At 41.7% G+C, this 6,482-nt stretch overlaps 1 long non-coding RNA gene across 1 annotated transcript; it reads right to left on the bottom strand.

The window, feature by feature from the left end:
- Positions 1-5,259: 5,259 nt before the first annotated feature.
- On the bottom strand, positions 5,260-6,247 carry LOC119299510. Its single transcript, XR_005146220.1, has 2 exons — positions 6,111-6,247; positions 5,260-5,506 (listed from the first exon to the last, which is right to left on the bottom strand). It is a non-coding gene; the product is annotated as an uncharacterized LOC119299510 (long non-coding RNA).
- Between the last annotated feature and the right edge of the window lie 235 nt (positions 6,248-6,482).

Below are 6,482 nucleotides of genomic sequence, written 5' to 3'. Positions count from 1 at the left end.
ACCCTGCTAGCCCAGGCTACCGACCAGGAACCTAACCCAAGATTGATGAAGAAGAAGAACTCCAAAACAAGAAAACGTTGCAGTAGCAATTGCTGTAGTAAACTGTGAGCCACGAGGACTCAGCAATCCCATTACCATGGGTATCAAGACTAGCAAAGCTTAATGGGTAGGAAAAGCATAAGTGGTGAGGTTGCAGCAGCGACTATACAATGTATGGTGGCTAACTCACGAGTACAAGAGGAAGATGAGAAACTACGCAAACGGTCGCAAACTAGTAATGATCAAGAAGTGATCCTGAACTACTTATGTTCAAACATAACCCAACTGTGTTCTCCTCTCACACTTCCCCGAAAAGATATAGTCATGGTTACACACGTGGTTGGTGTATTTTAAATAAGTTTACTTCAAGTCCTCTACAAACGGATATTAACAAATTCCCATCTGCCACATAACCGCGGGCATGGCTCTCGAAAGTTTAAATCCTGTAGGGGTGTCCGAACTTAGCCCATGACAAGCTCACGATCCGCGGAGACAATCCTCCATCACGAGACCCTCCGATCAGACTCGGAATCCCGATGTACAATACATTTCGACAATGGTAAAACTAATCCAGCAAGACCTCCCGACGTGCCGACACCCTAATAGTAGTCACGCGTATCTCATCTCAGGACACGACCGGATAAGCGAAGCATACACGATCCAAATACCTCAAGTTGCCTAGGGGTGGTCCCACACGGTGCTCTAGTTTGGGACCAATATGGCCCCCTGCTATGTAGAAAGAATCTGCGGGTTCATGATGCCCTATGCCAATTAATTATTTAGTTCAAGTATTATTATGGCAAATGTTAAACCCAATATTGAGCCTTGCTAGAAGAGTTTTATTCAAAGCGAACTGTCAAGAGGGGCACATAAACCCTCACCATGTTAGGGACGCAAAATCAAGGAACATAACACTGGTATGACGGAAACTAGGGCGGCAAGAGTGCAACAAAACACCAGGCATAAGGCCGAGCCTTATACCCTTTACCAAGTTTATATGTGCATTAATAAAAATAAGAGATATAGTGATATCGCAAAATATCCATGCCCCAACATGGAACAACCTGCAACTGCACCTACAACCAGCAACGCTATAAGAGGGGCTGAGCAAAGCGGTAACATAGCCAAACAATGGTTTGCTAGGAAGGGTGAAAAGGTTAGAGGCTAATCATGGCAATTTGGGAGGCTTGATAAACAAGTGGTAGGTAGCACGACACATCGATAGCATCGAGATAACTAGCATAGCAAAGATAGTAGTGAGATCCAAGGTGACGGTCATCTTGCCTGAAATCCTGCTAGGAAGAAGAACGAGTCCATGAAGAAGATGATCCCATGTAGTCGAACGAATCCTCACAATCACAACGAAACATGAACTATCGAGAAGTAGCACAACTGGAAAGAAGCAAGCAACATGGTAAACACACAACACATAAACATGACATGATGCTCAACCAAATATGATGGATGGCAAGGCTATATGATGCTACTCATGGCAGGAGATGATGCATACAAGAACAACACATCAAAGTAAATTTAAATGAGGCCGAAAACAACATATAACAATTCTGGTAAGTCCTCATATGTAAATTTCGAAATTGGTTCTGATCTGAACAAAAACTTGTGTTAAAGTTGTTAAACATCAAGTTAAAGTGCACCAGGATGATCTACACGGTTTTCTAGTCAAGTTACTTATAAAGTTCGTTTAATTCAGAGCTACGGCCTAGAAGATATGAGCAAAACAAGTTAAACATGGCATTGATTGCAAAATGCATGCAAAACAACATCACAAACACTCCAAAACAAGGATGCAACAACGCAACATGAAACTACATGCAAAACTAAGCAAGTTTCATATAGAGCATGCCCAAAACGGAGCCACGGTCAACACATACACTCAATTCAAGTTTCAAACAGAATCTACCCAAAACAGCAACTAAACACTTTGCAATCAAGGAAACAACATGCTACAGAAAACATATGGACACAAACTTGATATGCACTCAAAGTACAGATTGCATGCTCCAAATAACATTAAGGTTCAAGTTCATAGGCATCAGGATTAATCTAGGATGATCAATGCGAAAACCAACTTGATAACATAGATTATGACTGAGGAAAAAACAGAGCATATGCGTGAGGATAAATAACATGTTGACATGTTGGAGGCATGAAACAATGATGCTATAGTGCAAGAACTTAACAAGCAAAAGTATGGCATTCTAGTACAGGTTGAACATGGCAAAACATGATTACTAAGCATCTCCATAAGAGCCCTATATCAATGGCAATCAACAAGACAAGATGCAACGGGATATAAGATGATTCTCAAACTAGAGGAAATCTGGGAATGCAAAACAATAACATTATGATGCTGACTTTGGAGGAACAAAACAACAAGCATAGAAAATTAATTAATCATGCAAAAGACATGGGCATGTAGTAGACATGATATACTTTAACTTAGTCCAGGGGCACAAGTTCATATGAAGAATGGAGTAATTACTATGATTCATGCAAAAAGGAACATGTTGTTAACAGGATAACAGATTTAGCATAATGGCAACTTGAGAGCAAGAAAGAGACAAGCTACAACAAGTTATATGGCAACCAAGGGCATGGCAACAAATTATACATAACAAAGATCAAAAACATCAAGGCATCATAACCATATGAATCATGGCCTAGCGGGAACCATCAAGACAAGTTTGCATGTTATAAAAGTTTCAGCAAGTGTAAAATAGCAACTTCAGCATAGCATATTTGCAAGCATGGAACAGAGGTCATATGGAGTCTAAAATTATCAAACTTGGCATCTAGACAAAGTACGCATAGCATACTTCAAATCATGTAATTGCAGCACCTCCAAAAGAGACATAGTTCAATTAATAACAAGATCACAACATGGCATCATGAAGTTAACGGAGAAATGGAACATCATTTAGGCATGTTCATGGCAATGAAGACATATGCTACAGGACATATGTGAGGCATCAAATGGCATGGCATGATAGAGCATAACATGACCATCAAAACATGTCAACTAGGCATCTCCAGATTATGCATGGAATAGATGGTAGCATCAAACTAACATGGCATCACAATGTAACAGTTACAGACTTAGCAAAAATCACCAAGTCTTAGAAATCAGCAACATCAAGTAGCACACTTCACAAGCTTGTGCTAGTCACCACAAGGCACATAAAAATACATGGATTGCCCCTCTATAAAGATGCATGAAGATGCTCCTAAACCATGTTGACACGATGCTCAAAAGATGAACACACAAAATACTATGAAAAAGACAAATCAGCAAGTTATAACAATTTTCAGCAGTTAACAGCACATGGCACTCTTGCAACAATGATTAAGACATCAATATTAACATTAACATGCATGAAAATGACACTATCATGTAGAGCATTCGTAGACGAACAATTTGACATAACATGCACGCAAAACGGAGCAATATGCGTGAAGTTATGACATGATGAACATGCACACGTGATGTTGGAATCTGGGGACTTAGCAGAAATTATACCCTCCGAAAAGTCAATGCGGGACGAGGAGAAGCAGGACGGAGGGATCCGGGCGTGGAGGCGACGTTTGGTTTGGCGTACCGATGGATCTGGTCCACCTCCAGATCTGGCGACTGAGGAGGACGTCGGCGAGGCTCTCCGGCGAGGGGCGAGGTCGACGCGGGCGAGCTCTAGGAAGGGCGGCGGTGGCTTGGCGAGGCTCCAGTGGCGAGGCGCAGTGATGGCGCGCGGCAGCGGCGGCACGGGCTAGCGGTGCGGGCGGCGAGCTGCTGGGCGGTGGCAGCGCGGGCGGCTCAGGTGCCGGAACGAGGCACCGCCCGGTTCGGCCCTGGGGCGGGCCCGCGTGGAGGAGATGGCGGTGGGGTGACGTGGCTCCTTCCGATTCGTCGAGGGCGGCGGCGCTGGATGCGTCTGGCACGGATGGACGTGTCCGGCATCGTGGAGGGAAGATGGAGGCTAGGGTTTGGACTGCGAATTCGGGCGGGGAGGACCTATCTATAGGTAGAGGGAGCCAGGAGAGGCCAAATGAGGTGCGGTTTTCGCCCACACGATCGTGATCCAATGACGAAGAGCATGGAGGGGGTTTAGATGGGTTAGTGGGCTATTATGAAGGGGTGCCGGGCTGTAAAGAGAAGGAGGGGTTTCAGTTAACGCGGTTAACAGTTGGGGCATCAAACAACCTCTAAATGGAACGAAATTTAACAGGCGGTGTACCGATGATATACCAAGGCCACTCGACAAATCTCGGCCCATGATGAGAACTTTTTTCTCCCGCTCACAAAACGAGAACTGGAAGGTGCAACGGTTGCATGTGTGAGTGTCGGATGTCGAAACGGACAATGGAGAAAGTGACCAAATGCAAATTTTGAAAAATATGATGATGCAGTGCACATGATGACATGGAAAAATGCAACACACAAGCAAACGTAATGGCAACAAGGACGAATAACTAGAAGATACCTGGCGCATCGGACTTGGGGCGTTACAGAGATATACATAAAATCATGAGAGAGATACTTTCCTTTTCTATAGAGGGCTAAAAATGAAATTATGAGGAATTATAAGAAATGCAGCCGAGGCAGTATTCACCAACTAGCAGGTAGTTCAAAGAATACTAGAAGTAAAATTTACATTGAGGTCGATAGACCACTTAGCGACGACCACAAGCACTGGAGCTAGACAAAAGGCGCGCCGTCGTCATCACCCATCCTTCATCGGAGAAGGGAAAACATTGTTGTGGTAGATAGCCAGAAACAAAAATACGTTGCAGCTTGTTAGTTTCCAGCTTAATATGTTTGATGGACCATTGGTATGCGCTTATTTTGTGTGCAAGAGCAATGAATCTATTTGGTCCCAATAGCCAATAAGCCATAATATGTTTTCCAGCTGTCCTAACTCTTGGTATCAAAGATGATTGTTTACTACAGAATTATTCAAGTCCATACATCAAGGTCTGCAGAAGGTATGGTTAAGTTTAAAAGATTTGTCACTATATGGTGTGTAGTTCCAGATTTAGATGAAAAAACGTTCTTGTTGAAATCATAGTATTAATTATACTTCGGTGGTAGATTTAATTTAAATTTTGCCCAAAAGTCGTCCCAATACGATGAGTGTAATGCACATGTATGTGAGCATCTATGTTAAAAAGGCCATGATACGGGTTCAAGTACAAAGAGTAGGAAAATAAAAAAGTTGGATTTAAATTATTCCAGCTAGAAAAACAATTCATAATGATCCCAAGTGAATCTTTATTTCCAAACATTATTCTTGGTCATTTTCTTGCTACAATTATCTAATGCATTCGCAGTGACCATCATGGCAGGTCCCACCTCCGTAACCATCTCTGTTGCGGATATCATTACAAAATGAAGGATCTGTACATGGAGTGTAGGGTTCATGGTGCCCCTCGATGCCAATGTTAGCTTCCTTGCCTATAACAATAAAAAATAAAAGGTGCCATGAGAACCTTTTGTTGTTCATATTTAAACTAGGATTCTGTGAAATCAATGTAGTATGCAAATAGTAGGACAATAGTGGAGTGCTAATACAAACACGGGAAGAAAAACTACTGACTGGTATATAATTATTATGTACTATGGAAACCATACGTACCACGACAGAATTGTAATGGTGATCATAAAATCACAAGGAAAACACCTCTTTCCTTCCATGCCATTGTTAAATAACACTAGGTTTAAAGTACTATGAGGCATGATAACTTTCAAATAAGGGGACAAGCGTGACACACAAGTTTCCACTACGAGGAAAAATAGTTTTATATCTATTTTTTGCGAGTATGAGGAAAAAGATACTTGCCTATCTTAACTAAACACCTCACTCTATTAGGCACGGTTTAAACACTTTTCTCTTGCAAAAATACTTGCATATATTAACTTGAACGATCAAACTTCATAAGGAACATTCATATCATTGGCAACAGAGAATGATGCAATATGATCAATTTTTTATCTAGCTCCAGAAAACCACAAATTCATATATACTATAGTTGATAAGCTCTAGTAAATAGAAATGTACCTATCTTCCTCCCCGATGCTTCACTCGACAATAAAGTGGTTGGAACCATCAAAAGTACCATCAAGCACAGAACACCAGTGTTGATCCGGATTAGAGCCATAATGAAATTGTTTAGTGTTCTCTTCTCCTATGTCCTTTTGGTTGTAGACTTGTACTACTTTGCTGGTTCCTTCTGATGTTTATATAGAGGCATGGCCGATTCTTGGAGTATCAATGTTTGCCGTTTTATTCATTCCTGCTTTGGCGTGTTTCCTTTTTACAATCCACCATAATTAATAAGGATCCTCGGATGATACGCACATCATGGAATATCCTATAGGTATCGATTGACAAACTACAAATATATCCATAAGGAGTTTATTAGTATTCCAT

Source organism: Triticum dicoccoides, chromosome 1A (genome assembly GCF_002162155.2).
Source record: "Triticum dicoccoides isolate Atlit2015 ecotype Zavitan chromosome 1A, WEW_v2.0, whole genome shotgun sequence".
NCBI classification, from domain to species: Eukaryota; Viridiplantae; Streptophyta; class Magnoliopsida; order Poales; family Poaceae; genus Triticum; species Triticum dicoccoides.
This window is presented reverse-complemented; position numbering and strand designations above follow the sequence as displayed.